This window comes from Phoenix dactylifera, chromosome 4 (genome assembly GCF_051530095.1).
Source record: "Phoenix dactylifera cultivar Ajwa chromosome 4, Ajwa_hap1_PhDact_Kaust_v1.1, whole genome shotgun sequence".
In the NCBI taxonomy this organism is placed as follows: domain Eukaryota; kingdom Viridiplantae; phylum Streptophyta; class Magnoliopsida; order Arecales; family Arecaceae; genus Phoenix; species Phoenix dactylifera.
Genome location: NC_143193.1, coordinates 34,169,976 through 34,194,039, shown reverse-complemented (window position 1 = coordinate 34,194,039; position 24,064 = coordinate 34,169,976). Strand labels below are relative to the sequence as shown.

Sequence of the window (24,064 nt, the reverse complement as noted above, 5' to 3'; positions counted from 1 at the left end):
GAGGTCTGCTGCTTTGTCATAAAAGGGAGTTTCGAAAGGCATGTAATAGGTACGATCATACCAGCAGTAATGCACCAGATTCCATCAGAACTCCGCAGTTAAGCATGCTTGGGCGAGAGTAGTACTAGGATGGGTGACCCTCTGGGAAGTCCTCGTGTTGCACCCCTTTAATTTTTTGCCCGCTTTTTTATTTTTTGATAATATTTATTTTTAATTTTTCGGCTTTTGGCTTTTCCACTCCGGATAATTTTTTTCCTCCCAAAATAAACTGAGTTCGGAGACAGGCGGTGCCATGCAGCATAGCGGGACCAGCGCGATGAATTCTACGCCAGAACGGCCCCGGCGGCGCGAATGTCTCGGGCTGTCGAGGTCTGCTGCTTTGTCATAAAAGGGAGTTTCGAAGGGCTTGTCATGGGTGTGATCATACCAGCACTAATGCACCGGATCCCATCAGAACTCCGCAGTTAAGCGTGCTTGGGCGAGAGTAGTACAAGGATGGGTGACCCCCTGGGAAGTCCTCGTGTTGCCCCACTTTTATTTTTTGCTCGCTTTTTTATTTTTTGATAATATTTATTTTTAATTTTTCGGCTTTTGGCTTTTCCTCTTCGGATAATTTTTTCCCCCGAAATAAACTGAGTCCGGAAACTGGCGGTGCCATGCAGCATAGCGGGACCAGCGCATTGAATCCTACGCCAGAACGGCCCCGGCGGCGCGAATGTCTCGGGGCGTCGAGGTCGGCTGCTTTGTCATAAAAGGGAGTTTCGAAGGGCATGTCATGGGTGCGATCATACCAGCACTAATGCACCGGATCCCATCAGAACTCCGCAGTTAAGCGTGCTTAGGCGAGGGTAGTACTAGGATGGGTGACCCTATGGAAAGTCCTCGTGTTGCACCCCTTTTATTTTTTGCCCGCTTTTTTATTTTTTGGTAATATTTATTTTTAATTTTTCGGCCTTTGGCTTTTCCTCTTCGGATAATTTTTTCTCCCCGAAAATAAACTGAGTCCGGAGACTGGCTGTGCCATGCAGCATAGCGGGACCAGCGCGTTGAATCCTACGCCAGAACGGCCCTGGCGGCGCGAATGTCTCGGGCCGTCGAGACCGGCTGCTTTGTCATAAAACGGAGTTTCGAAGGGCTTGTCATGGGTGCGATCATACCAGCACTAATGCACCGGATCCCATCAGAACTCTGCAGTTAAGCGTGCTTGGGCGAGAGTAGTACTAGGATGGGTGACCCCCCGGGAAGTCCTCGTGTTGCACCCCATTTATTTTTTGCCCTTTTTTTATATTTTGATAATATTTATTTTTAATTTTTCGGCTTTTGGCTTTTCCACTTCGGATAATTTTTTTCCCCCGAAAATAAACTGAGTCCGGAGACTGGCGGTGCCATGCAGCATAGCGGGACCAGCGCGTTGAATCCTACGCCAGAACGGCCCCGGCGGCGCGAATGTCTCGGGCCGTCGAGGTCGGCTGCTTGGTCATAAAAGGGAGTTTCGAAGGGCATGTCATGGGTGCGATCATACCAGCACTAATGCACCGGATCCCATCAAAACTCCGCAGTTAAGCGTGCTTGGGCGAGAGTAGCACTAGGATGGGTGACCACCTGGGAAGTCCTCGTGTTGCACCCCTTTTATTTTTTGCCCCTTTTTTTATTTTTTGATAATATTTATTTTTAATTTTTCGGCTTTTGGCTTTTCCGCTTCGGATAATTTTTTTTCTCCGAATATAAACTGAGTCCGGAGACTGGCGGTGCCATGCAGCATAGCGGGACCAGCGCGTTGAATCCTACGCCAGAACGGCCCCGGCGGTGCGAATGTCTCGGGCCGTCGAGACCTGCTGCTTTGTCATAAAAGGGGGTTTCGAAGGGCTTGTCATGGGTGCGATCATACCAGCACTAATGCACCGGATCCCATCTGAACTCCGCAGTTAAGCGTGCTTGGGCGAGAGTAGTACTAGGATGGGTGACCCCCTGGGAAGTCCTCGTGTTGCACCCCTTTTATTTTTTGCCCGCTTTTTTATTTTTTGTTAATATTTATTTTTAATTTTTCGGCTTTTGGCTTTTCCTCTTCGGATAATTTTTTTTTCCCGAAAATAAACTGAGTCCGGAGACTGGCGGTGCCATGCAGCATAGCGGGACCAGCGCGTTGAATCCTACGCCAGAACGGCCCCGGCGGCGCGAATGTCTCGGGCCGTCGAGGTCGGCTGCTTTGTCATAAAAGGGAGTTTCGAAGGGCATGTCATGGGTGCGATCATACCAGCACTAATGCACCGGATCCCATCAGAACTCCGCAGTTAAGCGTGCTTGGGCGAGGGTAGTACTAGGATGGGTGACCCTATGGAAAGTCCTCGTGTTGCACCCCTTTTATTTTTTGCCCGCTTTTTTATTTTTTGATAATATTTATTTTTAATTTTTCGGCCTTTGGCTTTCCCTCTTCGGATAATTTTTTTTCCCCGAAAATAAACTGAGTCCGGAGACTGGCGGTGCCATGCAGCATAGCGGGACCAGCGCGTTGAATCCTACGCCAGAACGGCCCCGCCGGCGCGAATGTCTCGGGCCGTCGAGACCGGCTGCTTTGTCATAAAACGGAGTTTCGAAGGGCATGTAATGGGTACGATTATACCAGCACTAATGCACCAGATTCCATCAGAACTCCGCAGTTAAGCCTGCTTGGGCGAGAGTAGTACTAGGATGGGTGACCCTCTGGGAAGTCCTCGTGTTGCACCCCTTTAATTTTTTGCCCGCTTTTTTATTTTTTGATAATATTTATTTTTAATTTTTCGGCTTTTGACTTTTCCACTCCGGATAATTTTTTTCCTCCCAAAATAAACTGAGTTCGGAGACAGGCGGTGCCATGCAGCATAGCGGGACCAGCGCGTCGAATTCTACGCCAGAACGGCCCCGGCGGCGCGAATGTCTCGGGCTGTCGAGGTCTGCTGCTTTGTCATAAAAGGGAGTTTCGAAGGGCTTGTCATGGGTGTGATCATACCAGCACTAATGCACCGGATCCCATCAGAACTCCGCAGTTAAGCGTGCTTGGGCGAGAGTAGTACAAGGATGGGTGACCCCCTGGGAAGTCCTCGTGTTGCCCCCCTTTTATTTTTTGCCCGCTTTTTTATTTTTTGATAATATTTATTTTTAATTTTTCGGCTTTCGGCTTTTCCTCTTCGGATAATTTTTTTCCCCGAAAATAAACTGAGTCCGGAGACTGGCGGTGCCATGCAGCATAGCGGGACCAGCGCGTTGAATCCTACGCCAGAACGGCCCCGGCGGCGCGAATGTCTCGGGCCGTCGAGGTCGGCTGCTTTGTCATAAAAGGGAGTTTCGAAGGGCATGTCATGGGTGCGATCATACCAGCACTAATGCACCGGATCCCATCAGAACTCCGCAGTTAAGCGTGCTTAGGCGAGGGTAGTACTAGGATGGGTGACCCTATGGAAAGTCCTCGTGTTGCACCCCTTTTATTTTTTGCCCGCATTTTTATTTTTTGGTAATATTTATTTTTAATTTTTCGGCCTTTGGCTTTTCCTCTTCGGATAATTTTTTCTCCCCGAAAATAAACTGAGTCCGGAGACTGGCTGTGCCATGCAGCATAGCGGGACCAGCGCGTTGAATCCTACACCAGAACGGCCCTGGCGGCGCGAATGTCTCGGGCCGTCGAGACCGGCTGCTTTGTCATAAAACGGAGTTTCGAAGGGCTTGTCATGGGTGCGATCATACCAGCACTAATGCACCGGATCCCATCAGAACTCTGCAGTTAAGCGTGCTTGGGCGAGAGTAGTACTAGGATGGGTGACCCCCCGGGAAGTCCTCGTGTTGCACCCCATTTATTTTTTGCCCGTTTTTTTATTTTTTGATAATATTTATTTTTAATTTTTCGGCTTTTGGCTTTTCCACTCCGGATAATTTTTTTCCTCCCAAAATAAACTGAGTTCGGAGACAGGCGGTGCCATGCTGCATAGCGGGACCAGCGCGTTGAATTCTACGCCAGAACGGCCCCGGCGGCGCGAATGTCTCGGGCTGTCGAGGTCTGCTGCTTTGTCATAAAAGGGAGTTTCGAAGGGCTTGTCATGGGTGTGATCATACCAGCACTAATGCACCGGATCCCATCAGAACTCCGCAGTTAAGCGTGCTTGGGCGAGAGTAGTACAAGGATGGGTGACCCCCTGGGAAGTCCTCGTGTTGCCCCCCTTTTATTTTTTGCCCGCTTTTTTATTTTTTGATAATATTTATTTTTAATTTTTCGGCTTTTGGCTTTTCCTCTTCCGATAATTTTTTCCCCCGAAAATAAACTGAGTCCGGAGACTGGCGGTGCCATGCAGCATAGCGGGACCAGCGCGTTGAATCCTACGCCAGAACGGCCCCGGCGGCGCGAATGTCTCGGGCCGTCGAGGTCGGCTGCTTTGTCATAAAAGGGAGTTTCGAAGGGCATGTCATGGGTGCGATCATACCAGCACTAATGCACCGGATCCCATCAGAACTCCGCAGTTAAGCATGCTTAGGCGAGGGTAGTACTAGGATGGGTGACCCTATGGAAAGTCCTCGTGTTGCACCCCTTTTATTTTTTGCCCGCATTTTTATTTTTTGGTAATATTTATTTTTAATTTTTCGGCCTTTGGCTTTTCCTCTTCGGATAATTTTTTCTCCCCGAAAATAAACTGAGTCCGGAGACTGGCTGTGCCATGCAGCATAGCGGGACCAGCGCGTTGAATCCTACACCAGAATGGCCCTGGCGGCGCGAATGTCTCGGGCCGTCGAGACCGGCTGCTTTGTCATAAAACGGAGTTTCGAAGGGCTTGTCATGGGTGCGATCATACCAGCACTAATGCACCGGATCCCATCAGAACTCTGCAGTTAAGCGTGCTTGGGCGAGAGTAGTACTAGGATGGGTGACCCCCCGGGAAGTCCTCGTGTTGCACCCCATTTATTTTTTGCCCGTTTTTTTATTTTTTGATAATATTTATTTTTAATTTTTCGGCTTTTGGCTTTTCCACTCCGGATAATTTTTTTCCTCCCAAAATAAACTGAGTTCGGAGACAGGCGGTGCCATGCTGCATAGCGGGACCAGCGCGTTGAATTCTACGCCAGAACGGCCCCGGCGGCGCGAATGTCTCGGGCTGTCGAGGTCTGCTGCTTTGTCATAAAAGGGAGTTTCGAAGGGCTTGTCATGGGTGTGATCATACCAGCACTAATGCACCGGATCCCATCAGAACTCCGCAGTTAAGCGTGCTTGGGCGAGAGTAGTACAAGGATGGGTGACCCCCTGGGAAGTCCTCGTGTTGCCCCCCTTTTATTTTTTGCCCGCTTTTTTATTTTTTGATAATATTTATTTTTAATTTTTCGGCTTTTGGCTTTTCCTCTTCCGATAATTTTTTCCCCCGAAAATAAACTGAGTCCGGAGACTGGCGGTGCCATGCAGCATAGCGGGACCAGCGCGTTGAATCCTACGCCAGAACGGCCCCGGCGGCGCGAATGTCTCGGGCCGTCGAGGTCGGCTGCTTTGTCATAAAAGGGAGTTTCGAAGGGCATGTCATGGGTGCGATCATACCAGCACTAATGCACCGGATCCCATCAGAACTCCGCAGTTAAGCGTGCTTAGGCGAGGGTAGTACTAGGATGGGTGACCCTATGGAAAGTCCTCGTGTTGCACCCCTTTTATTTTTTGCCCGCATTTTTATTTTTTGGTAATATTTATTTTTAATTTTTCGGCCTTTGGCTTTTCCTCTTCGGATAATTTTTTCTCCCCGAAAATAAACTGAGTCCGGAGACTGGCTGTGCCATGCAGCATAGCGGGACCAGCGCGTTGAATCCTACACCAGAACGGCCCTGGCGGCGCGAATGTCTCGGGCCGTCGAGACCGGCTGCTTTGTCATAAAACGGAGTTTCGAAGGGCTTGTCATGGGTGCGATCATACCAGCACTAATGCACCGGATCCCATCAGAACTCTGCAGTTAAGCGTGCTTGGGCGAGAGTAGTACTAGGATGGGTGACCCCCCGGGAAGTCCTCGTGTTGCACCCCATTTATTTTTTGCCCCGTTTTTTTATTTTTTGATAATATTTATTTTTAATTTTTCGGCTTTTGGCTTTTCCACTTCGGATAATTTTTTTCCCCCGAAAATAAACTGAGTCCGGAGACTGGCGGTGCCATGCAGCATAGCGGGACCAGCGCGTTGAATCCTACGCCAGAACGGCCCCGGCGGCGCGAATGTCTCGGGCCGTCGAGGTCGGCTGCTTTGTCATAAAAGGGAGTTTCGAAGGGCATGTCATGGGTGCGATCATACCAGCACTAATGCACCGGATCCCATCAAAACTCCGCAGTTAAGCGTGCTTGGGCGAGAGTAGCACTAGGATGGGTGACCACCTGGGAAGTCCTCGTGTTGCACCCCTTTTATTTTTTGCCCCTTTTTTTATTTTTTGATAATATTTATTTTTAATTTTTCGGCTTTTGGCTTTTCCACTTCGGATAATTTTTTTTCCCCGAAAATAAACTGAGTCCGGAGACTGGCGGTGCCATGCCGCATAGCGGGACCAGCGCGTTGAATCCTACGCCAGAACGGCCCCGCCGGCGCGAATGTCTCGGGCCGTCGAGGTCTGCTGCTTTGTCATAAAAGGGAGTTTCGAAGGGCATGTAATGGGTACGATCATACCAGCACTAATGCACCAGATTCCATCAGAACTCCGCAGTTAAGCATGCTTGGGCGAGAGTAGTACTAGGATGGGTGACCCTCTGGGAAGTCCTCGTGTTGCACCCCTTTAATTTTTTGCCCGCTTTTTTATTTTTTGATAATATTTATTTTTAATTTTTCGGCTTTTGGCTTTTCCACTCCGGATAATTTTTTTCTCCCAAAATTAACTGAGTTCGGAGACAGGCGGTGCCATGCAGCATAGCGGGACCAGCGCGTTGAATTCTATGCCAGAACGGCCCCGGCGGCGCGAATGTCTCGGGCCGTCGAGGTCTGCTGCTTTGTCATAAAAGGGAGTTTCGAAGGGCTTCTCATGGGTGTGATCATACCAGCACTAATGCACCGGATCCCATCAGAACTCCGCAGTTAAGCGTGCTTGGGCGAGAGTAGTACAAGGATGGGTGACCCCCTGGGAAGTCCTCGTGTTGCCCCCCTTTTATTTTTTGCCCGCTTTTTTATTTTTTGATAATATTTATTTTTAATTTTTCGGCTTTTGGCTTTTCCTCTTCGGATAATTTTTTTCCCCCGACAATAAACTGAGTCTGGAGACTGGCGGTGCCATGCCGCATAGCGGGACCAGCGCGTTGAATCCTACGCCAGAACGGCCCCGGCAGCGCGAATGTCTCGGGCGGTCGAGGTCTGCTGCTTTGTCATAAAAGGGAGTTTCGAAGGGCATGTCATGGGTGCGATCATACCAGCACTAATGCACCGGATCCCATCAGAACTCCGCAGTTAAGCGTGCTTGGGCGAGGGTAGTACTAGGATGGGTGACCCTATGGAAAGTCCTCGTGTTGCAGCCCTTTTATTTTTTGCCCGCTTTTTTATTTTTTGATAATATTTATTTTTAATTTTTCGGCCTTTGGCTTTTCCTATTCGGATAATTTTTTTTCCCCGAAAATAAACTGAGTCCGGAGACTGGCGGTGCCATGCAGCATAGCGGGACCAGCGCGTTGAATCCTACGCCAGAACGGCCCCGCCGGCGCGAATGTCTCGGGCCGTCGAGGTCTGCTGCTTTGTCATAAAAGGGAGTTTCGAAGGGCATGTAATGGGTACGATCATACCAGCACTAATGCACCAGATTCCATCAGAACTCCGCAGTTAAGCATGCTTGGGCGAGAGTAGTACTAGGATGGGTGACCCTCTGGGAAGTCCTCGTGTTGCCCCCCTTTTATTTTTTGCCCGCTTTTTTATTTTTTGATAATATTTATTTTTAATTTTTCGGCTTTTGGCTTTTCCTCTTCGGATAATTTTTTTCCCCCGACAATAAACTGAGTCCGGAGACTGGCGGTGCCATGCCGCATAGCGGGACCAGCGCGTTGAATCCTACGCCAGAACGGCCCCGGCACCGCGAATGTCTCGGGCGGTCGAGGTCTGCTGCTTTGTCATAAAAGGGAGTTTCGAAGGGCATGTCATGGGTGCGATCATACCAGCACTAATGCACCGGATCCCATCAGAACTCCGCAGTTAAGCGTGCTTGGGCGAGGGTAGTACTAGGATGGGTGACCCTATGGAAAGTCCTCGTGTTGCAGCCCTTTTATTTTTTGCCCGCTTTTTTATTTTTTGATAATATTTATTTTTAATTTTTCGGCCTTTGGCTTTTCCTATTCGGATAATTTTTTTTCTCCGAAAATAAACTGAGTCCGGAGACTGGCGGTGCCATGCCGCATAGCGGGACCAGCGCGTTGAATCCTACGCCAGAACGGCCCCGCCGGCGCGAATGTCTCGTGCCGTCGAGGTCTGCTGCTTTGTCATAAAAGGGAGTTTCGAAGGGCATGTAATGGGTACGATCATACCAGCACTAATGCACCAGATTCCATCAGAACTCCGCAGTTAAGCATGCTTGGGCGAGAGTAGTACTAGGATGGGTGACCCTCTGGGAAGTCCTCGTGTTGCACCCCTTTAATTTTTTGCCCGCTTTTTTATTTTTTGATAATATTTATTTTTAATTTTTCGGCTTTTGGCTTTTCCACTCCGGATAATTTTTTTCTCCCAAAATAAACTGAGTTCGGAGACAGGCGGTGCCATGCAGCATAGCGGGACCAGCGCGTTGAATTCTATGCCAGAACGGCCCCGGCGGCGCGAATGTCTCGGGCCGTCGAGGTCTGCTGCTTTGTCATAAAAGGGAGTTTCGAAGGGCTTCTCATGGGTGTGATCATACTAGCACTAATGCACCGGATCCCATCAGAACTCCGCAGTTAAGCGTGCTTGGGCGAGAGTAGTACAAGGATGGGTGACCCCCTGGGAAGTCCTCGTGTTGCCCCCCTTTTATTTTTTGCCCGCTTTTTTATTTTTTGATAATATTTATTTTTAATTTTTCGGCTTTTGGCTTTTCCTCTTCGGATAATTTTTTTCCCCCGACAATAAACTGAGTCCGGAGACTGGCGGTGCCATGCCGCATAGCGGGACCAGCGCGTTGAATCCTACGCCAGAACGGCCCCGGCACCGCGAATGTCTCGGGCGGTCGAGGTCTGCTGCTTTGTCATAAAAGGGAGTTTCGAAGGGCATGTCATGGGTGCGATCATACCAGCACTAATGCACCGGATCCCATCAGAACTCCGCAGTTAAGCGTGCTTGGGCGAGGGTAGTACTAGGATGGGTGACCCTATGGAAAGTCCTCGTGTTGCAGCCCTTTTATTTTTTGCCCGCTTTTTTATTTTTTGATAATATTTATTTTTAATTTTTCGGCCTTTGGCTTTTCCTATTCGGATAATTTTTTTTCTCCGAAAATAAACTGAGTCCGGAGACTGGCGGTGCCATGCCGCATAGCGGGACCAGCGCGTTGAATCCTACGCCAGAACGGCCCCGCCGGCGCGAATGTCTCGTGCCGTCGAGGTCTGCTGCTTTGTCATAAAAGGGAGTTTCGAAGGGCATGTAATGGGTACGATCATACCAGCACTAATGCACCAGATTCCATCAGAACTCCGCAGTTAAGCATGCTTGGGCGAGAGTAGTACTAGGATGGGTGACCCTCTGGGAAGTCCTCGTGTTGCACCCCTTTAATTTTTTGCCCGCTTTTTTATTTTTTGATAATATTTATTTTTAATTTTTCGGCTTTTGGCTTTTCCACTCCGGATAATTTTTTTCTCCCAAAATAAACTGAGTTCGGAGACAGGCGGTGCCATGCAGCATAGCGGGACCAGCGCGTTGAATTCTATGCCAGAACGGCCCCGGCGGCGCGAATGTCTCGGGCCGTCGAGGTCTGCTGCTTTGTCATAAAAGGGAGTTTCGAAGGGCTTCTCATGGGTGTGATCATACTAGCACTAATGCACCGGATCCCATCAGAACTCCGCAGTTAAGCGTGCTTGGGCGAGAGTAGTACAAGGATGGGTGACCCCCTGGGAAGTCCTCGTGTTGCCCCCCTTTTATTTTTTGCCCGCTTTTTTATTTTTTGATAATATTTATTTTTAATTTTTCGGCTTTTGGCTTTTCCTCTTCGGATAATTTTTTTCCCCCGACAATAAACTGAGTCCGGAGACTGGCGGTGCCATGCCGCATAGCGGGACCAGCGCGTTGAATCCTATGCCAGAACGGCCCCGGCAGCGCGAATGTCTCGGGCGGTCGAGGTCTGCTGCTTTGTCATAAAAGGGAGTTTCGAAGGGCATGTCATGGGTGCGATCATACCAGCACTAATGCACCGGATCCCATCAGAACTCCGCAGTTAAGCGTGCTTGGGCGAGGGTAGTACTAGGATGGGTGACCCTATGGAAAGTCCTCGTGTTGCAGCCCTTTTATTTTTTGCCCGCTTTTTTATTTTTTGATAATATTTATTTTTAATTTTTCGGCCTTTGGCTTTTCCTATTCGGATAATTTTTTTTCCCCGAAATTAAACTGAGTCCGGAGACTGGCGGTGCCATGCAGCATAGCGGGACCAGCGCGTTGAATCCTACGCCAGAACGGCCCCGCCGGCGCGAATGTCTCGGGCCGTCGAGGTCTGCTGCTTTGTCATAAAAGGGAGTTTCGAAGGGCATGTAATGGGTACGATCATACCAGCACTAATGCACCAGATTCCATCAGAACTCCGCAGTTAAGCATGCTTGGGCGAGAGTAGTACTAGGATGGGTGACCCTCTGGGAAGTCCTCGTGTTGCCCCCCTTTTATTTTTTGCCCGCTTTTTTATTTTTTGATAATATTTATTTTTAATTTTTCGGCTTTTGGCTTTTCCTCTTCGGATAATTTTTTTCCCCCGACAATAAACTGAGTCCGGAGACTGGCGGTGCCATGCCGCATAGCGGGACCAGCGCGTTGAATCCTACGCCAGAACGGCCCCGGCACCGCGAATGTCTCGGGCGGTCGAGGTCTGCTGCTTTTCCTATTCGGATAATTTTTTTTCCCCGAAAATAAACTGAGTCCGGAGACTGGCGGTGCCATGCAGCATAGCGGGACCAGCGCGTTGAATCCTACGCCAGAACGGCCCCGCCGGCGCGAATGTCTCGGGCCGTCGAGGTCTGCTGCTTTGTCATAAAAGGGAGTTTCGAAGGGCATGTAATGGGTACGATCGTACCAGCACTAATGCACCAGATTCCATCAGAACTCCGCAGTTAAGCATGCTTGGGCGAGAGTAGTACTAGGATGGGTGACCCTATGGAAAGTCCTCGTGTTGCAGCCCTTTTATTTTTTGCCCGCTTTTTTATTTTTTGATAATATTTATTTTTAATTTTTCGGCCTTTGGCTTTTCCTATTCGGATAATTTTTTTTCTCCGAAAATAAACTGAGTCCGGAGACTGGCGGTGCCATGCCGCATAGCGGGACCAGCGCGTTGAATCCTACGCCAGAACGGCCCCGGCACCGCGAATGTCTCGTGCCGTCGAGGTCTGCTGCTTTGTCATAAAAGGGAGTTTCGAAGGGCATGTCATGGGTGCGATCATACCAGCACTAATGCACCGGATCCCATCAGAACTCCGCAGTTAAGCGTGCTTGGGCGAGGGTAGTACTAGGATGGGTGACCCTATGGAAAGTCCTCGTGTTGCAGCCCTTTTATTTTTTGCCCGCTTTTTTATTTTTTGATAATATTTATTTTTAATTTTTCGGCCTTTGGCTTTTCCTATTCGGACAATTTTTTTTCTCCGAAAATAAACTGAGTCCGGAGACTGGCGGTGCCATGCAGCATAGCGGGACCAGCGCGTTGAATCCTACGCCAGAACGGCCCCGGCGACGCGAATGTCTCGGGCCGTCGAGGTCGGCTGCTTTGTCATAAAAGGGAGTTTCGAAGGGCATGTCATGGGTGCGATCATACCAGCACTAATGCACCGGATCCCATCAGAACTCCGCAGTTAAGCGTGCTTGGGCGAGGGTAGTACTAGGATGGGTGACCCTATGGAAAGTCCTCGTGTTGCACCCCTTTTATTTTTTGCCCGCTTTTTTATTTTTTGATAATATTTATTTTTAATTTTTCGGCCTTTGGCTTTTCCTCTTCGGATAATTTTTTTCCCTGAAAATAAACTGAGTCCGGAGACTGGCGGTGCCATGCAGCATAGCGGGACCAGCGCGTTGAATCCTACGCCAGAACGGCCCCGCCGGCGCGAATGTCTCGGGCCGTCGAGGTCTGCTGCTTTGTCATAAAAGGGAGTTTCGAAGGGCATGTAATGGGTACGATCATACCAGCACTAATGCACCAGATTCCATCAGAACTCCGCAGTTAAGCATGCTTGGGCGAGAGTAGTACTAGGATGGGTGACCCTCTGGGAAGTCCTCGTGTTGCACCCCTTTAATTTTTTGCCCGCTTTTTTATTTTTTGATAATATTTATTTTTAATTTTTCGGCTTTTGGCTTTTCCACTCCGGATAATTTTTTTCCTCCCAAAATAAACTGAGTTCGGAGACAGGCGGTGCCATGCAGCATAGCGGGACCAGCGTGTTGAATTTTACGCCAGAACGGCCCCGGCGGCGCGAATGTCTCGGGCCGTCGAGGTCTGCTGCTTTGTCATAAAAGGGAGTTTCGAAGGGCTTGTCATGGGTGCGATCATACCAGCACTAATGCACCGGATCCCATCTGAACTCCGCAGTTAAGCGTGCTTGGGCGAGAGTAGTACTAGGATGGGTGACCCCCTGGGAAGTCCTCGTGTTGCCCCCCTTTTATTTTTTGCCCGCTTTTTTATTTTTTGTTAATATTTATTTTTAATTTTTCGGCCTTTGGCTTTTCCTCTTCGGATAATTTTTTTCCCCGAAAATAAACTGAGTCCGGAGACTGGCGGTGCCATGCAGCATAGCGGGACCAGCGCGTTGAATCCTACACCAGAACGGCCTCGGCGGCGCGAATGTCGCGGGCCGTCGAGGTCGGCTGCTTTGTCATAAAAGGGAGTTTCGAAGGGCATGTCATGGGTGCGATCATACCAGCACTAATGCACCGGATCCCATCAGAACTCCGCAGTTAAGCGTGCTTAGGCGAGGGTAGTACTAGGATGGGTGACCCTATGGAAAGTCCTCGTGTTGCACCCCTTTTATTTTTTGCCCGCTTTTTTATTTTTTGGTAATATTTATTTTTAATTTTTCGGCCTTTGGCTTTTCCTCTTCGGATAATTTTTTCTCCCCGAAAATAAACAGAGTCCGGAGACTGGCTGTGCCATGCAGCATAGCGGGACCAGCGCGTTGAATCCTACGCCAGAACGGCCCTGGCGGCGCGAATGTCTCGGGCCGTCGAGACCGGCTGCTTTGTCATAAAACGGAGTTTCGAAGGGCTTGTCATGGGTGCGATCATACCAGCACTAATGCACCGGATCCCATCAGAACTCTGCAGTTAAGCGTGCTTGGGCGAGAGTAGTACTAGGATGGGTGACCCCCCGAGAAGTCCTCGTGTTGCACCCCATTTATTTTTTGCCCCTTTTTTTATTTTTTGATAATATTTATTTTTAATTTTTCGGCTTTTGGCTTTTCCACTTCGGATAATTTTTTTCTCCCGAAAATAAACTGAGTTCGGAGACTGGCGGTGCCATGCAGCATAGCGGGACCAGCGCGTTGAATCCTACGCCAGAACGGCCCCGGCGGCGCGAATGTCTCGGGCCGTCGAGGTCGGCTGCTTTGTCATAAAAGGGAGTTTCGAAGGGCATGTCATGGGTGCGATCATACCAGCACTAATGCACCGGATCCCATCAAAACTCCGCAGTTAAGCGTGCTTGGGCGAGAGTAGCACTAGGATGGGTGACCACCTGGGAAGTCCTCGTGTTGCACCCCTTTTATTTTTTGCCCCTTTTTTTATTTTTTGATAATATTTATTTTTAATTTTTCGGCTTTTGGCTTTTCCACTTCGGATAATTTTTTTCCCCCGAAAATAAACTGAGTCCGGAGACTGGCTGTGCCATGCAGCATAGCGGGACCAGCGCGTTGAATCCTACGCCAGAACGGCCCCGGCGGCGCGAATGTCTCGGGCCATCGAGGTCGGCTGCTTTGTCATAAAAGGGAGTTTCGAAGGGCATGTCATGGGTGCGATCATACCGGCACTAACGCACCGGATCCCATCAGAACTCCGCAGTTAAGCGTGCTTGGGCGAGGGTAGTACTAGGATGGGTGACACCCCGGGAAGTCCTCGTGTTGCACCCCATTTATTTTTTGCCCGTTTTTTTATTTTTTGATAATATTTATTTTTAATTTTTCGGCTTTTGGCTTTTCCACTTCGGATAATTTTTTTCCCCCGAAAATAAACTGAGTCCGGAGACTGGCGGTGCCATGCAGCATAGCGGGACCAGCGCGTTGAATCCTACGCCAGAACAGCCCCGGCGGCGCGAATGTCTCGGGCCGTCGAGGTCGGCTGCTTTGTCATAAAAGGGAGTTTCGAAGGGCACGTCATGGGTGCGATCATACCAGCACTAATGCACCGGATCCCATCAAAACTCCGCAGTTAAGCGTGCTTGGGCGAGAGTAGCACTAGGATGGGTGACCACCTGGGAAGTCCTCGTGTTGCACCCCTTTTATTTTTTGCCCCTTTTTTTATTTTTTGATAATATTTATTTTTAATTTTTCGGCTTTTGGCTTTTCCACTTCGGATAATTTTTTTCCCCCGAAAATAAACTGAGTCCGGAGACTGGCGGTGCCATGCAGCATAGCGGGACCAGCGCGTTGAATCCTACGCCAGAACGGCCCCGGCGGCGCGAATGTCTCGGGCCGTCGAGGTCGGCTGCTTTGTCATAAAAGGGAGTTTCGAAGGGCATGTCATGGGTGCGATCATACCAGCACTAATGCACCGGATCCCATCAGAACTCCGCAGTTAAGCGTGCTTGGGCGAGGGTAGTACTAGGATGGGTGACCCTATGGAAAGTCCTCGTGTTGCACCCCTTTTATTTTTTACCCGCTTTTTTATTTTTTGATAATATTTATTTTTAATTTTTCGGCCTTTGGCTTTTCCTCTTCGGATAATTTTTTTTCCCCGAAAATAAACTGAGTCCGGAGACTGGCGGTGCCATGCAGCATAGCGGGACCAGCGCGTTGAATCCTACGCCAGAACGGCCCCGCCGGCGCGAATGTCTCGGGCCGTCGAGGTCTGCTGCTTTGTCATAAAAGGGAGTTTCGAAGGGCATGTAATGGGTACGATTATACCAGCACTAATGCACCAGATTCCATCAGAACTCCGCAGTTAAGCATGCTTGGGCGAGAGTAGTACTAGGATGGGTGACCCTCTGGGAAGTCCTCGTGTTGCACCCCTTTAATTTTTTGCCCGCTTTTTTATTTTTTGATAATATTTATTTTTAATTTTTCGGCTTTTGGCTTTTCCACTCCGGATAATTTTTTTCCTCCCAAAATAAACTGAGTTCGGAGACAGGTGGTGCCATGCAGCATAGCGGGACCAGCGCGTTGAATTCTATGCCAGAACGGCCCCGGCGGCGCGAATGTCTCGGGCCGTCGAGGTCTGCTGCTTTGTCATAAAAGGGAGTTTCGAAGGGCTTGTCATGGGTGTGATCATACCAGCACTAATGCACCGGATCCCATCAGAACTCCGCAGTTAAGCGTGCTTGGGCGAGAGTAGTACAAGGATGGGTGACCCCCTGGGAAGTCCTCGTGTTGCCCCCCTTTTATTTTTTGCCCGCTTTTTTATTTTTTGATAATATTTATTTTTAATTTTTCGGCTTTTGGCTTTTCCTCTTCGGATAATTTTTTTCCCCCGACAATAAACTGAGTCCGGAGACTGGCGGTGCCATGCCGCATAGCGGGACCAGCGCGTTCAATCCTACGCCAGAACGGCCCCGGCAGCGCGAATGTCTCGGGCGGTCGAGGTCTGCTGCTTTGTCATAAAAGGGAGTTTCGAAGGGCATGTCATGGGTGCGATCATACCAGCACTAATGCACCGGATCCCATCAGAACTCCGCAGTTAAGCGTGCTTGGGCGAGGGTAGTACTAGGATGGGTGACCCTATGGGAAGTCCTCGTGTTGCACCCCTTTTATTTTTTGCCCGCTTTTTTATTTTTTGATAATATTTATTTTTAATTTTTCGGCCTTTGGCTTTTCCTCTTCGGATAATTTTTTTCCCCGAAAATAAACTGAGCCCGGAGACTGGCGGTGCCATGCAGCATAGCGGGACCAGCGCGTTGAATCCTACGCCAGAACGGCCCCGCCGGCGCGAATGTCTCGGGCCGTCGAGGTCTGCTGCTTTGTCATAAAAGGGAGTTTCGAAGGGCATGTAATGGGTACGATCATACCAGCACTAATGCACCAGATTCCATCAGAACTCCGCAGTTAAGCATGCTTGGGCGAGAGTAGTACTAGGATGGGTGACCCTCTGGGAAGTCCTCGTGTTGCACCCCTTTAATTTTTTGCCCGCTTTTTTATTTTTTGATAATATTTATTTTTAATTTTTCGGCTTTTGGCTTTTCCACTCCGGATAATTTTTTTCCTCCCAAAATAAACTGAGTTCGGAGACAGGCGGTGCCATGCAGCATAGCGGGACCAGCGCGTTGAATTCTACGCCAGAACGGCCCCGGCGGCGCGAATGTCTCGGGCCGTCGAGGTCTGCTGCTTTGTCATAAAAGGGAGTTTCGAAGGGCTTGTCATGGGTGTGATCATACCAGCACTAATGCACCGGATCCCATCAGAATTCCGCAGTTAAGCGTGCTTGGGCGAGAGTAGTACAAGGATGGGTGACCCCCTGGGAAGTCCTCGTGTTGCCCCCCTTTTATTTTTTGCCCGCTTTTTTATTTTTTGATAATATTTATTTTTAATTTTTCGGCTTTTGGCTTTTCCTCTTCGGATAATTTTTTTCCCCCGACAATAAACTGAGTCCGGAGACTGGCGGTGCCATGCCGCATAGCGGGACCAGCGCGTTGAATCCTACGCCAGAACGGCCCCGGCGGTGCGAATGTCTCGGGCCGTCGAGACCTGCTGCTTTGTCATAAAAGGGAGTTTCGAAGGGCTTGTCATGGGTGCGATCATACTAGCACTAATGCCCCGGATCCCATCTGAACTCCGCAGTTAAGCGTGCTTGGGCGAGAGTAGTACTAGGATGGGTGACCCCCTGGGAAGTCCTCGTGTTGCACCCCTTTTATTTTTTGCCCGCTTTTTTATTTTTTGTTAATATTTATTTTTAATTTTTCGGCTTTTGGCTTTTCCTCTTCGGATAATTTTTTTTCTCCGAAAATAAACTGAGTCCGGAGACTGGCGGTGCCATGCAGCATAGCGGGACCAGCACGTTGAATCCTACGCCAGAACGGCCCCGGCGGCGCGAATGTCTCAGGCCGTCGAGGTCGGCTGCTTTGTCATAAAAGGGAGTTTCGAAGGGCATGTCATGGGTGCGATCGTACCAGCACTAATGCACCGGATCCCATCAGAACTCCGCAGTTAAGCGTGCTTGGGCGAGGGTAGTACTAGGATGGGTGACCCTATGGAAAGTCCTCGTGTTGCACCCCTTTTATTTTTTGCCCGCTTTTTTATTTTTTGATAATATTTATTTTTAATTTTTCGGCTTTTGGCTTTTCCTCTTCGGATAATTTTTTTCCCCCGACAATAAACTGAGTCCGGAGACTGGCGGTGCCATGCCGCATAGCGGGACCAGCGCGTTGAATCCTACGCCAGAACGGCCCCGGCACCGCGAATGTCTCGGGCGGTCGAGGTCTGCTGCATTTCCTATTCGGATAATTTTTTTTCCCCGAAAATAAACTGAGTCCGGAGACTGGCGGTGCCATGCAGCATAGCGGGACCAGCGCGTTGAATCCTACGCCAGAACGGCCCCGCCGGCGCGAATGTCTCGGGCCGTCGAGGTCTGCTGCTTCGTCATAAAAGGGAGTTTCGAAGGGCATGTAATGGGTACGATCGTACCAGCACTAATGCACCAGATTCCATCAGAACTCCGCAGTTAAGCATGCTTGGGCGAGAGTAGTACTAGGATGGGTGACCCTCTGGGAAGTCCTCGTGTTGCCCCCCTTTTATTTTTTGCCCGCTTTTTTATTTTTTGATAATATTTATTTTTAATTTTTCGGCTTTTGGCTTTTCCTCTTCGGATAATTTTTTTCCCCCGACAATAAACTGAGTCCGGAGACTGGCGGTGCCATGCCGCATAGCGGGACCAGTGCGTTGAATCCTACGCCAGAACGGCCCCGGCACCGCGAATGTCTCGGGCGGTCGAGGTCTGCTGCTTTGTCATAAAAGGAAGTTTCGAAGGGCATGTCATGGGTGCGATCATACCAGCACTAATGCACCGGATCCCATCAGAACTCCGCAGTTAAGCGTGCTTGGGCGAGGGTAGTACTAGGATGGGTGACCCTATGGAAAGTCCTCGTGTTGCAGCCCTTTTATTTTTTGCCCGCTTTTTTATTTTTTGATAATATTTATTTTTAATTTTTCGGCCTTTGGCTTTTCCTATTCGGACAATTTTTTTTCTCCGAAAATAAACTGAGTCCGGAGACTGGCGGTGCCATGCAGCATAGCGGGACCAGCGCGTTGAATCCAACGCCAGAACGGCCCCGCCGGCGCGAATGTCTCGGGCCGTCGAGGTCTGCTGCTTTGTCATAAAAGGGAGTTTCGAAGGGCATGTAATGGGTACGATCATACCAGCACTAATGCACCAGATTCCATCAGAACTCCGCAGTTAAGCATGCTTGGGCGAGAGTAGTACTAGGATGGGTGACCCTCTGGGAAGTCCTCGTGTTGCACCCCTTTAATTTTTTGCCTGCTTTTTTATTTTTTGATAATATTTATTTTTAATTTTTCGGCTTTTGGCTTTTCCACTCCGGATAATTTTTTTCCTCCCAAAATAAACTGAGTTCGGAGACAGGCGGTGCCATGCAGCATAGCGGGACCAGCGCGTTGAATTCTACGCCAGAACGGCCCCGACGGCGCGAATGTCTCGGGCCGTCGAGGTCTGCTGCTTTGTCATAAAAGGGAGTTTCGAAGGGCTTGTCATGGGTGTGATCATACCAGCACTAATGCACCGGATCCCATCAGAACTCCGCAGTTAAGCGTGCTTGGGCGAGAATAGTACAAGGATGGGTGACCCCCTGGGAAGTCCTCGTGTTGCCCCCCTTTTATTTTTTGCCCGCTTTTTTATTTTTTGATAATATTTATTTTTAATTTTTCGGCTTTTGGCTTTTCCTCTTCGGATAATTTTTTTCCTCCGACAATAAACTGAGTCCGGAGACTGGCGGTGCCATGCCGCATAGCGGGACCAGCGCGTTGAATCCTATGCCAGAACGGCCCCGGCGGTGCGAATGTCTCGGGCCGTCGAGACCTGCTGCTTTGTCATAAAAGGGAGTTTCGAAGGGCTTGTCATGGGAGCGATCATACCAGCACTAATGCACCGGATCCCATCTGAACTCCGCAGTTAAGCGTGCTTGGGCGAGAGTAGTACTAGGATGGGTGACCCCCTGGGAAGTCCTCGTGTTGCACCCCTTTTATTTTTTGCCCGCTTTTTTATTTTTTGTTAATATTTATTTTTAATTTTTCGGCTTTTGGCTTTTCCTCTTCGGATAATTTTTTTTCCCCGAAAATAAACTGAGTCCGGAGACTGGCGGTGCCATGCAGCATAGCGGGACCAGCGCGTTGAATCCTACGCCAGAACGGCCCCGGCGGCGCGAATGTCTCGGGCCGTCGAGGTCGGCTGCTTTGTCATAAAAGGGAGTTTCGAAGGGCATGTCATGGGTGCGATCATACCAGCACTAATGCACCGGATCCCATCAGAACTCCGCAGTTAAGCGTGCTTGGGCGAGGGTAGTACTAGGATGGGTGACCCTATGGAAAGTCCTCGTGTTGCACCCCTTTTATTTTTTGCCCGCTTTTTTATTTTTTGATAATATTTATTTTTAATTTTTCGGCCTTTGGCTTTTCCTCTTCGGATAATTTTTTTCCCTGAAAATAAACTGAGTCCGGAGACTGGCGGTGCCATGCAGCATAGCGGGACCAGCGCGTTGAATCCTACGCCAGAACGGCCCCGCCGGCGCGAATGTCTCGGGCCGTCGAGGTCTGCTGCTTTGTCATAAAAGGGAGTTTCGAAGGGCATGTAATGGGTACGATCATACCAGCACTAATGCACCAGATTCCATCAGAACTCCGCAGTTAAGCATGCTTGGGCGAGAGTAGTACTAGGATGGGTGACCCTCTGGGAAGTCCTCGTGTTGCACCCCTTTAATTTTTTGCCTGCTTTTTTATTTTTTGATAATATTTATTTCTAATTTTTCGGCTTTTGGCTTTTCCACTCCGGATAATTTTTTTCCTCCCAAAATAAACTGAGCTCGGAGACAGGCGGTGCCATGCAGCATAGCGGGACCAGCGCGTTGAATTCTACGCCAGAACGGCCCCGGCGGCGCGAATGTCTCGGGCCGTCGAGGTCTGCTGCTTTGTCATAAAAGGGAGTTTCGAAGGGCTTGTCATGGGTGTGATCATACCAGCACTAATGCACCGGATCCCATCAGAACTCCGCAGTTAAGCGTGCTTGGGCGAGAATAGTACAAGGATGGGTGACCCCCTGGGAAGTCCTCGTGTTGCCCCCCTTTTATTTTTTGCCCGCTTTTTTATTTTTTGATAATATTTATTTTTAATTTTTCGGCTTTTGGCTTTTCCTCTTCTGATAATTTTTTTCCTCCGACAATAAACTGAGTCCGGAGACTGGCGGTGCCATGCCGCATAGCGGGACCAGCGCGTTGAATCCTATGCCAGAACGGCCCCGGCGGTGCGAATGTCTCGGGCCGTCGAGACCTGCTGCTTTGTCATAAAAGGGAGTTTCGAAGGGCTTGTCATGGGTGCGATCATACCAGCACTAATGCACCGGATCCCATCTGAACTCCGCAGTTAAGCGTGCTTGGGCGAGAGTAGTACTAGGATGGGTGACCCCCTGGGAAGTCCTCGTGTTGCACCCCTTTTATTTTTTGCCCGCTTTTTTATTTTTTGTTAATATTTATTTTTAATTTTTTGGCTTTTGGCTTTTCCTCTTCGGATAATTTTTTTTCCCCGAAAATAAACTGAGTCCGGAGACTGGCGGTGCCATGCAGCATAGCGGGACCAGCGCGTTGAATCCTACGCCAGAACGGCCCCGGCGGCGCGAATGTCTCGGGCCGTCGAGGTCGGCTGCTTTGTCATAAAAGGGAGTTTCGAAGGGCATGTCATGGGTGCGATCATACCAGCACTAATGCACCGGATCCCATCAGAACTCCGCAGTTAAGCGTGCTTGGGCGAGGGTAGTACTAGGATGGGTGACCCTATGGAAAGTCCTCGTGTTGCACCCCTTTTATTTTTTGCCCGCTTTTTTATTTTTTGATAATATTTATTTTTAATTTTTCGGCCTTTGGCTTTTCCTCTTCGGATAATTTTTTTCCCTGAAAATAAACTGAGTCCGGAGACTGGCGGTGCCATGCAGCATAGCGGGACCAGCGCGTTGAATCCTACGCCAGAACGGCCCCGCCGGCGCGAATGTCTCGGGCCGTCGAGGTCTGCTGCTTTGTCATAAAAGGGAGTTTCGAAGGGCATGTAATGGGTACGATCATACCAGCACTAATGCACCAGATTCCATCAGAACTCCGCAGTTAAGCATGCTTGGGCGAGAGTAGTACTAGGATGGGTGACCCTCTGGGAAGTCCTCGTGTTGCACCCCTTTAATTTTTTGCCCGCTTTTTTATTTTTTGATAATATTTATTTTTAATTTTTCGGCTTTTGGCTTTTCCACTCCGGATAATTTTTTTCCTCCCAAAATAAACTGAGTTCGGAGACAGGCGGTGCCATGCAGCATAGCGGGACCAGCGTGTTGAATTTTACGCCAGAACGGCCCCGGCGGCGCGAATGTCTCGGGCCGTCGAGGTCTGCTGCTTTGTCATAAAAGGGAGTTTCGAAGGGCTTGTCATGGGTGTGATCATACCAGCACTAATGCACCGGATCCCATCAGAACTCCGCAGTTAAGCGTGCTTGGGCGAGAGAAGTACAAGGATGGGTGACCCCCTGGGAAGTCCTCGTGTTGCCCCCCTTTTATTTTTTGCCCGCTTTTTTATTTTTTGATAATATTTATTTTTAATTTTTCGGCTTTTGGCTTTTCCTCTTCGGATAATTTTTTTCCCCGAAAATAAACTGAGTCCGGAGACTGGCGGTGCCATGCAGCATAGCGGGACCAGCGCGTTGAATCCTACGCCAGAACGGCCTCGGCGGCGCGAATGTCGCGGGCCGTCGAGGTCGGCTGCTTTGTCATAAAAGGGAGTTTCGAAGGGCATGTCATGGGTGCGATCATACCAGCACTAATGCACCGGATCCCATCAGAACTCCGCAGTTAAGCGTGCTTAGGCGAGGGTAGTACTAGGATGGGTGACCCTATGGAAAGTCCTCGTGTTGCACCCCTTTTATTTTTTGCCCGCTTTTTTATTTTTTGGTAATATTTATTTTTAATTTTTCGGCCTTTGGCTTTTCCTCTTCGGATAATTTTTTCTCCCCGAAAATAAACTGAGTCCGGAGACTGGCTGTGCCATGCAGCATAGCGGGACCAGCGCGTTGAATCCTACGCCAGAACGGCCCTGGCGGCGCGAATGTCTCGGGCCGTCGAGACCGGCTGCTTTGTCATAAAACGGAGTTTCGAAGGGCTTGTCATGGGTGCGATCATACCAGCACTAATGCACCGGATCCCATCAGAACTCTGCAGTTAAGCGTGCTTGGGCGAGAGTAGTACTAGGATGGGTGACCCCCCGAGAAGTCCTCGTGTTGCACCCCATTTATTTTTTGCCCCTTTTTTTATTTTTTGATAATATTTATTTTTAATTTTTCGGCTTTTGGCTTTTCCACTTCGGATAATTTTTTTCTCCCGAAAATAAACTGAGTTCGGAGACTGGCGGTGCCATGCAGCATAGCGGGACCAGCGCGTTGAATCCTACGCCAGAACGGCCCCGGCGGCGCGAATGTCTCGGGCCGTCGAGGTCGGCTGCTTTGTCATAAAAGGGAGTTTCGAAGGGCATGTCATGGGTGCGATCATACCAGCACTAATGCACCGGATCCCATCAAAACTCCGCAGTTAAGCGTGCTTGGGCGAGAGTAGCACTAGGATGGGTGACCACCTGGGAAGTCCTCGTGTTGCACCCCTTTTATTTTTTGCCCCTTTTTTTATTTTTTGATAATATTTATTTTTAATTTTTCGGCTTTTGGCTTTTCCACTTCGGATAATTTTTTTCCCCCGAAAATAAACTGAGTCCGGAGACTGGCTGTGCCATGCAGCATAGCGGGACCAGCGCGTTGAATCCTACGCCAGAACGGCCCCGGCGGCGCGAATGTCTCGGGCCATCGAGGTCGGCTGCTTTGTCATAAAAGGGAGTTTCGAAGGGCATGTCATGGGTGCGATCATACCGGCACTAACGCACCGGATCCCATCAGAACTCCGCAGTTAAGCGTGCTTGGGCGAGGGTAGTACTAGGATGGGTGACACCCCGGGAAGTCCTCGTGTTGCACCCCATTTATTTTTTGCCCGTTTTTTTATTTTTTGATAATATTTATTTTTAATTTTTCGGCTTTTGGCTTTTCCACTTCGGATAATTTTTTTCCCCCGAAAATAAACTGAGTCCGGAGACTGGCGGTGCCATGCAGCATAGCGGGACCAGCGCGTTGAATCCTACGCCAGAACGGCCCCGGCGGCGCGAATGTCTCGGGCCGTCGAGGTCGGCTGCTTTGTCATAAAAGGGAGTTTCGAAGGGCACGTCATGGGTGCGATCATACCAGCACTAATGCACCGGATCCCATCAAAACTCCGCAGTTAAGCGTGCTTGGGCGAGAGTAGCACTAGGATGGGTGACCACCTGGGAAGTCCTCGTGTTGCACCCCTTTTATTTTTTGCCCCTTTTTTTATTTTTTGATAATATTTATTTTTAATTTTTCGGCTTTTGGCTTTTCCACTTCGGATAATTTTTTTCCCCCGAAAATAAACTGAGTCCGGAGACTGGCGGTGCCATGCAGCATAGCGGGACCAGCGCGTTGAATCCTACGCCAGAACGGCCCCGGCGGCGCGAATGTCTC

General features: G+C 49.5%; 50 non-coding genes and 15 pseudogenes across 50 annotated transcripts; all 65 read left to right on the top strand.

Annotated features, from left to right (window-relative positions):
• The first annotated feature begins 47 nt into the window (after nt 1–47).
• LOC149755124 (5S ribosomal RNA) lies at nt 48–166 on the top strand (annotated as a pseudogene).
• Nucleotides 167–413: 247 nt separating this feature from the next.
• On the top strand, nt 414–532 carry LOC149755123 (5S ribosomal RNA). Its single transcript, XR_016408284.1, has one exon. It is a non-coding gene; the product is annotated as a 5S ribosomal RNA (ribosomal RNA).
• Nucleotides 533–777: 245 nt separating this feature from the next.
• On the top strand, nt 778–896 carry LOC149755122 (5S ribosomal RNA). The gene has a single exon (XR_016406141.1). It is a non-coding gene; the product is annotated as a 5S ribosomal RNA (ribosomal RNA).
• A 247-nt stretch (nt 897–1,143) lies between these two features.
• LOC149755121 (5S ribosomal RNA) lies at nt 1,144–1,262 on the top strand. Its single transcript, XR_016403208.1, has one exon. It is a non-coding gene; the product is annotated as a 5S ribosomal RNA (ribosomal RNA).
• A 246-nt stretch (nt 1,263–1,508) lies between these two features.
• Nucleotides 1,509–1,627, top strand: LOC149755120 (5S ribosomal RNA). The gene has a single exon (XR_016408056.1). It is a non-coding gene; the product is annotated as a 5S ribosomal RNA (ribosomal RNA).
• A 247-nt stretch (nt 1,628–1,874) lies between these two features.
• On the top strand, nt 1,875–1,993 carry LOC149755119 (5S ribosomal RNA). The gene has a single exon (XR_016409165.1). It is a non-coding gene; the product is annotated as a 5S ribosomal RNA (ribosomal RNA).
• A 247-nt stretch (nt 1,994–2,240) lies between these two features.
• On the top strand, nt 2,241–2,359 carry LOC149755118 (5S ribosomal RNA). The gene has a single exon (XR_016402410.1). It is a non-coding gene; the product is annotated as a 5S ribosomal RNA (ribosomal RNA).
• A 247-nt stretch (nt 2,360–2,606) lies between these two features.
• Nucleotides 2,607–2,725, top strand: LOC149755117 (5S ribosomal RNA; annotated as a pseudogene).
• A 247-nt stretch (nt 2,726–2,972) lies between these two features.
• LOC149755116 (5S ribosomal RNA) lies at nt 2,973–3,091 on the top strand. Its single transcript, XR_016406764.1, has one exon. It is a non-coding gene; the product is annotated as a 5S ribosomal RNA (ribosomal RNA).
• A 246-nt stretch (nt 3,092–3,337) lies between these two features.
• On the top strand, nt 3,338–3,456 carry LOC149755115 (5S ribosomal RNA). The gene has a single exon (XR_016406140.1). It is a non-coding gene; the product is annotated as a 5S ribosomal RNA (ribosomal RNA).
• A 247-nt stretch (nt 3,457–3,703) lies between these two features.
• On the top strand, nt 3,704–3,822 carry LOC149755114 (5S ribosomal RNA). The gene has a single exon (XR_016403207.1). It is a non-coding gene; the product is annotated as a 5S ribosomal RNA (ribosomal RNA).
• Nucleotides 3,823–4,069: 247 nt separating this feature from the next.
• Nucleotides 4,070–4,188, top strand: LOC149755113 (5S ribosomal RNA). Its single transcript, XR_016406763.1, has one exon. It is a non-coding gene; the product is annotated as a 5S ribosomal RNA (ribosomal RNA).
• Nucleotides 4,189–4,434: 246 nt separating this feature from the next.
• On the top strand, nt 4,435–4,553 carry LOC149755112 (5S ribosomal RNA). Its single transcript, XR_016408131.1, has one exon. It is a non-coding gene; the product is annotated as a 5S ribosomal RNA (ribosomal RNA).
• A 247-nt stretch (nt 4,554–4,800) lies between these two features.
• On the top strand, nt 4,801–4,919 carry LOC149755111 (5S ribosomal RNA). The gene has a single exon (XR_016403206.1). It is a non-coding gene; the product is annotated as a 5S ribosomal RNA (ribosomal RNA).
• Nucleotides 4,920–5,166: 247 nt separating this feature from the next.
• Nucleotides 5,167–5,285, top strand: LOC149755110 (5S ribosomal RNA). Its single transcript, XR_016406762.1, has one exon. It is a non-coding gene; the product is annotated as a 5S ribosomal RNA (ribosomal RNA).
• A 246-nt stretch (nt 5,286–5,531) lies between these two features.
• On the top strand, nt 5,532–5,650 carry LOC149755109 (5S ribosomal RNA). Its single transcript, XR_016406139.1, has one exon. It is a non-coding gene; the product is annotated as a 5S ribosomal RNA (ribosomal RNA).
• Nucleotides 5,651–5,897: 247 nt separating this feature from the next.
• LOC149755108 (5S ribosomal RNA) lies at nt 5,898–6,016 on the top strand. Its single transcript, XR_016403205.1, has one exon. It is a non-coding gene; the product is annotated as a 5S ribosomal RNA (ribosomal RNA).
• Nucleotides 6,017–6,264: 248 nt separating this feature from the next.
• LOC149755107 (5S ribosomal RNA) lies at nt 6,265–6,383 on the top strand. Its single transcript, XR_016408055.1, has one exon. It is a non-coding gene; the product is annotated as a 5S ribosomal RNA (ribosomal RNA).
• Nucleotides 6,384–6,630: 247 nt separating this feature from the next.
• On the top strand, nt 6,631–6,749 carry LOC149755106 (5S ribosomal RNA; annotated as a pseudogene).
• Nucleotides 6,750–6,995: 246 nt separating this feature from the next.
• LOC149755105 (5S ribosomal RNA) lies at nt 6,996–7,114 on the top strand. The gene has a single exon (XR_016406761.1). It is a non-coding gene; the product is annotated as a 5S ribosomal RNA (ribosomal RNA).
• Nucleotides 7,115–7,361: 247 nt separating this feature from the next.
• LOC149755104 (5S ribosomal RNA) lies at nt 7,362–7,480 on the top strand. The gene has a single exon (XR_016405482.1). It is a non-coding gene; the product is annotated as a 5S ribosomal RNA (ribosomal RNA).
• Nucleotides 7,481–7,727: 247 nt separating this feature from the next.
• Nucleotides 7,728–7,846, top strand: LOC149755103 (5S ribosomal RNA; annotated as a pseudogene).
• Nucleotides 7,847–8,093: 247 nt separating this feature from the next.
• On the top strand, nt 8,094–8,212 carry LOC149755102 (5S ribosomal RNA). Its single transcript, XR_016405481.1, has one exon. It is a non-coding gene; the product is annotated as a 5S ribosomal RNA (ribosomal RNA).
• A 247-nt stretch (nt 8,213–8,459) lies between these two features.
• On the top strand, nt 8,460–8,578 carry LOC149755101 (5S ribosomal RNA; annotated as a pseudogene).
• A 246-nt stretch (nt 8,579–8,824) lies between these two features.
• On the top strand, nt 8,825–8,943 carry LOC149755100 (5S ribosomal RNA). The gene has a single exon (XR_016408094.1). It is a non-coding gene; the product is annotated as a 5S ribosomal RNA (ribosomal RNA).
• A 247-nt stretch (nt 8,944–9,190) lies between these two features.
• LOC149755099 (5S ribosomal RNA) lies at nt 9,191–9,309 on the top strand. The gene has a single exon (XR_016405479.1). It is a non-coding gene; the product is annotated as a 5S ribosomal RNA (ribosomal RNA).
• Nucleotides 9,310–9,556: 247 nt separating this feature from the next.
• Nucleotides 9,557–9,675, top strand: LOC149755098 (5S ribosomal RNA; annotated as a pseudogene).
• Nucleotides 9,676–9,921: 246 nt separating this feature from the next.
• Nucleotides 9,922–10,040, top strand: LOC149755097 (5S ribosomal RNA). The gene has a single exon (XR_016408093.1). It is a non-coding gene; the product is annotated as a 5S ribosomal RNA (ribosomal RNA).
• Nucleotides 10,041–10,287: 247 nt separating this feature from the next.
• On the top strand, nt 10,288–10,406 carry LOC149755096 (5S ribosomal RNA). The gene has a single exon (XR_016405478.1). It is a non-coding gene; the product is annotated as a 5S ribosomal RNA (ribosomal RNA).
• Nucleotides 10,407–10,653: 247 nt separating this feature from the next.
• On the top strand, nt 10,654–10,772 carry LOC149755095 (5S ribosomal RNA; annotated as a pseudogene).
• A 395-nt stretch (nt 10,773–11,167) lies between these two features.
• On the top strand, nt 11,168–11,286 carry LOC149755094 (5S ribosomal RNA; annotated as a pseudogene).
• A 247-nt stretch (nt 11,287–11,533) lies between these two features.
• On the top strand, nt 11,534–11,652 carry LOC149755093 (5S ribosomal RNA). Its single transcript, XR_016405477.1, has one exon. It is a non-coding gene; the product is annotated as a 5S ribosomal RNA (ribosomal RNA).
• A 247-nt stretch (nt 11,653–11,899) lies between these two features.
• LOC149755092 (5S ribosomal RNA) lies at nt 11,900–12,018 on the top strand. Its single transcript, XR_016402409.1, has one exon. It is a non-coding gene; the product is annotated as a 5S ribosomal RNA (ribosomal RNA).
• Nucleotides 12,019–12,264: 246 nt separating this feature from the next.
• On the top strand, nt 12,265–12,383 carry LOC149755091 (5S ribosomal RNA; annotated as a pseudogene).
• A 247-nt stretch (nt 12,384–12,630) lies between these two features.
• LOC149755090 (5S ribosomal RNA) lies at nt 12,631–12,749 on the top strand. The gene has a single exon (XR_016402106.1). It is a non-coding gene; the product is annotated as a 5S ribosomal RNA (ribosomal RNA).
• A 246-nt stretch (nt 12,750–12,995) lies between these two features.
• Nucleotides 12,996–13,114, top strand: LOC149755089 (5S ribosomal RNA). Its single transcript, XR_016406138.1, has one exon. It is a non-coding gene; the product is annotated as a 5S ribosomal RNA (ribosomal RNA).
• A 247-nt stretch (nt 13,115–13,361) lies between these two features.
• On the top strand, nt 13,362–13,480 carry LOC149755088 (5S ribosomal RNA). Its single transcript, XR_016403690.1, has one exon. It is a non-coding gene; the product is annotated as a 5S ribosomal RNA (ribosomal RNA).
• Nucleotides 13,481–13,727: 247 nt separating this feature from the next.
• Nucleotides 13,728–13,846, top strand: LOC149755087 (5S ribosomal RNA). Its single transcript, XR_016408054.1, has one exon. It is a non-coding gene; the product is annotated as a 5S ribosomal RNA (ribosomal RNA).
• Nucleotides 13,847–14,093: 247 nt separating this feature from the next.
• On the top strand, nt 14,094–14,212 carry LOC149755086 (5S ribosomal RNA). The gene has a single exon (XR_016405060.1). It is a non-coding gene; the product is annotated as a 5S ribosomal RNA (ribosomal RNA).
• Nucleotides 14,213–14,459: 247 nt separating this feature from the next.
• LOC149755085 (5S ribosomal RNA) lies at nt 14,460–14,578 on the top strand. The gene has a single exon (XR_016408053.1). It is a non-coding gene; the product is annotated as a 5S ribosomal RNA (ribosomal RNA).
• A 247-nt stretch (nt 14,579–14,825) lies between these two features.
• Nucleotides 14,826–14,944, top strand: LOC149755084 (5S ribosomal RNA). The gene has a single exon (XR_016402407.1). It is a non-coding gene; the product is annotated as a 5S ribosomal RNA (ribosomal RNA).
• A 247-nt stretch (nt 14,945–15,191) lies between these two features.
• On the top strand, nt 15,192–15,310 carry LOC149755083 (5S ribosomal RNA; annotated as a pseudogene).
• A 247-nt stretch (nt 15,311–15,557) lies between these two features.
• On the top strand, nt 15,558–15,676 carry LOC149755082 (5S ribosomal RNA). The gene has a single exon (XR_016406759.1). It is a non-coding gene; the product is annotated as a 5S ribosomal RNA (ribosomal RNA).
• A 247-nt stretch (nt 15,677–15,923) lies between these two features.
• On the top strand, nt 15,924–16,042 carry LOC149755081 (5S ribosomal RNA). The gene has a single exon (XR_016403168.1). It is a non-coding gene; the product is annotated as a 5S ribosomal RNA (ribosomal RNA).
• A 246-nt stretch (nt 16,043–16,288) lies between these two features.
• Nucleotides 16,289–16,407, top strand: LOC149755080 (5S ribosomal RNA; annotated as a pseudogene).
• A 247-nt stretch (nt 16,408–16,654) lies between these two features.
• On the top strand, nt 16,655–16,773 carry LOC149755079 (5S ribosomal RNA). The gene has a single exon (XR_016408648.1). It is a non-coding gene; the product is annotated as a 5S ribosomal RNA (ribosomal RNA).
• A 247-nt stretch (nt 16,774–17,020) lies between these two features.
• On the top strand, nt 17,021–17,139 carry LOC149755078 (5S ribosomal RNA). The gene has a single exon (XR_016404582.1). It is a non-coding gene; the product is annotated as a 5S ribosomal RNA (ribosomal RNA).
• A 247-nt stretch (nt 17,140–17,386) lies between these two features.
• LOC149755077 (5S ribosomal RNA) lies at nt 17,387–17,505 on the top strand. Its single transcript, XR_016405498.1, has one exon. It is a non-coding gene; the product is annotated as a 5S ribosomal RNA (ribosomal RNA).
• A 395-nt stretch (nt 17,506–17,900) lies between these two features.
• On the top strand, nt 17,901–18,019 carry LOC149755076 (5S ribosomal RNA; annotated as a pseudogene).
• A 247-nt stretch (nt 18,020–18,266) lies between these two features.
• LOC149755075 (5S ribosomal RNA) lies at nt 18,267–18,385 on the top strand. The gene has a single exon (XR_016405476.1). It is a non-coding gene; the product is annotated as a 5S ribosomal RNA (ribosomal RNA).
• Nucleotides 18,386–18,632: 247 nt separating this feature from the next.
• LOC149755074 (5S ribosomal RNA) lies at nt 18,633–18,751 on the top strand (annotated as a pseudogene).
• A 247-nt stretch (nt 18,752–18,998) lies between these two features.
• Nucleotides 18,999–19,117, top strand: LOC149755073 (5S ribosomal RNA). The gene has a single exon (XR_016407672.1). It is a non-coding gene; the product is annotated as a 5S ribosomal RNA (ribosomal RNA).
• Nucleotides 19,118–19,364: 247 nt separating this feature from the next.
• On the top strand, nt 19,365–19,483 carry LOC149755072 (5S ribosomal RNA). Its single transcript, XR_016402179.1, has one exon. It is a non-coding gene; the product is annotated as a 5S ribosomal RNA (ribosomal RNA).
• A 247-nt stretch (nt 19,484–19,730) lies between these two features.
• On the top strand, nt 19,731–19,849 carry LOC149755071 (5S ribosomal RNA). The gene has a single exon (XR_016402406.1). It is a non-coding gene; the product is annotated as a 5S ribosomal RNA (ribosomal RNA).
• A 246-nt stretch (nt 19,850–20,095) lies between these two features.
• Nucleotides 20,096–20,214, top strand: LOC149755070 (5S ribosomal RNA; annotated as a pseudogene).
• Nucleotides 20,215–20,461: 247 nt separating this feature from the next.
• Nucleotides 20,462–20,580, top strand: LOC149755069 (5S ribosomal RNA). Its single transcript, XR_016407670.1, has one exon. It is a non-coding gene; the product is annotated as a 5S ribosomal RNA (ribosomal RNA).
• A 247-nt stretch (nt 20,581–20,827) lies between these two features.
• LOC149755068 (5S ribosomal RNA) lies at nt 20,828–20,946 on the top strand. The gene has a single exon (XR_016409153.1). It is a non-coding gene; the product is annotated as a 5S ribosomal RNA (ribosomal RNA).
• A 247-nt stretch (nt 20,947–21,193) lies between these two features.
• Nucleotides 21,194–21,312, top strand: LOC149755067 (5S ribosomal RNA). The gene has a single exon (XR_016402405.1). It is a non-coding gene; the product is annotated as a 5S ribosomal RNA (ribosomal RNA).
• Nucleotides 21,313–21,558: 246 nt separating this feature from the next.
• On the top strand, nt 21,559–21,677 carry LOC149755066 (5S ribosomal RNA; annotated as a pseudogene).
• A 247-nt stretch (nt 21,678–21,924) lies between these two features.
• LOC149755065 (5S ribosomal RNA) lies at nt 21,925–22,043 on the top strand. Its single transcript, XR_016407204.1, has one exon. It is a non-coding gene; the product is annotated as a 5S ribosomal RNA (ribosomal RNA).
• A 246-nt stretch (nt 22,044–22,289) lies between these two features.
• Nucleotides 22,290–22,408, top strand: LOC149755064 (5S ribosomal RNA). The gene has a single exon (XR_016406137.1). It is a non-coding gene; the product is annotated as a 5S ribosomal RNA (ribosomal RNA).
• A 247-nt stretch (nt 22,409–22,655) lies between these two features.
• On the top strand, nt 22,656–22,774 carry LOC149755063 (5S ribosomal RNA). Its single transcript, XR_016403688.1, has one exon. It is a non-coding gene; the product is annotated as a 5S ribosomal RNA (ribosomal RNA).
• A 247-nt stretch (nt 22,775–23,021) lies between these two features.
• LOC149755062 (5S ribosomal RNA) lies at nt 23,022–23,140 on the top strand. The gene has a single exon (XR_016408051.1). It is a non-coding gene; the product is annotated as a 5S ribosomal RNA (ribosomal RNA).
• A 247-nt stretch (nt 23,141–23,387) lies between these two features.
• On the top strand, nt 23,388–23,506 carry LOC149755061 (5S ribosomal RNA). Its single transcript, XR_016405059.1, has one exon. It is a non-coding gene; the product is annotated as a 5S ribosomal RNA (ribosomal RNA).
• Nucleotides 23,507–23,753: 247 nt separating this feature from the next.
• On the top strand, nt 23,754–23,872 carry LOC149755060 (5S ribosomal RNA). The gene has a single exon (XR_016408050.1). It is a non-coding gene; the product is annotated as a 5S ribosomal RNA (ribosomal RNA).
• The last annotated feature ends 192 nt before the right edge of the window (nt 23,873–24,064 follow it).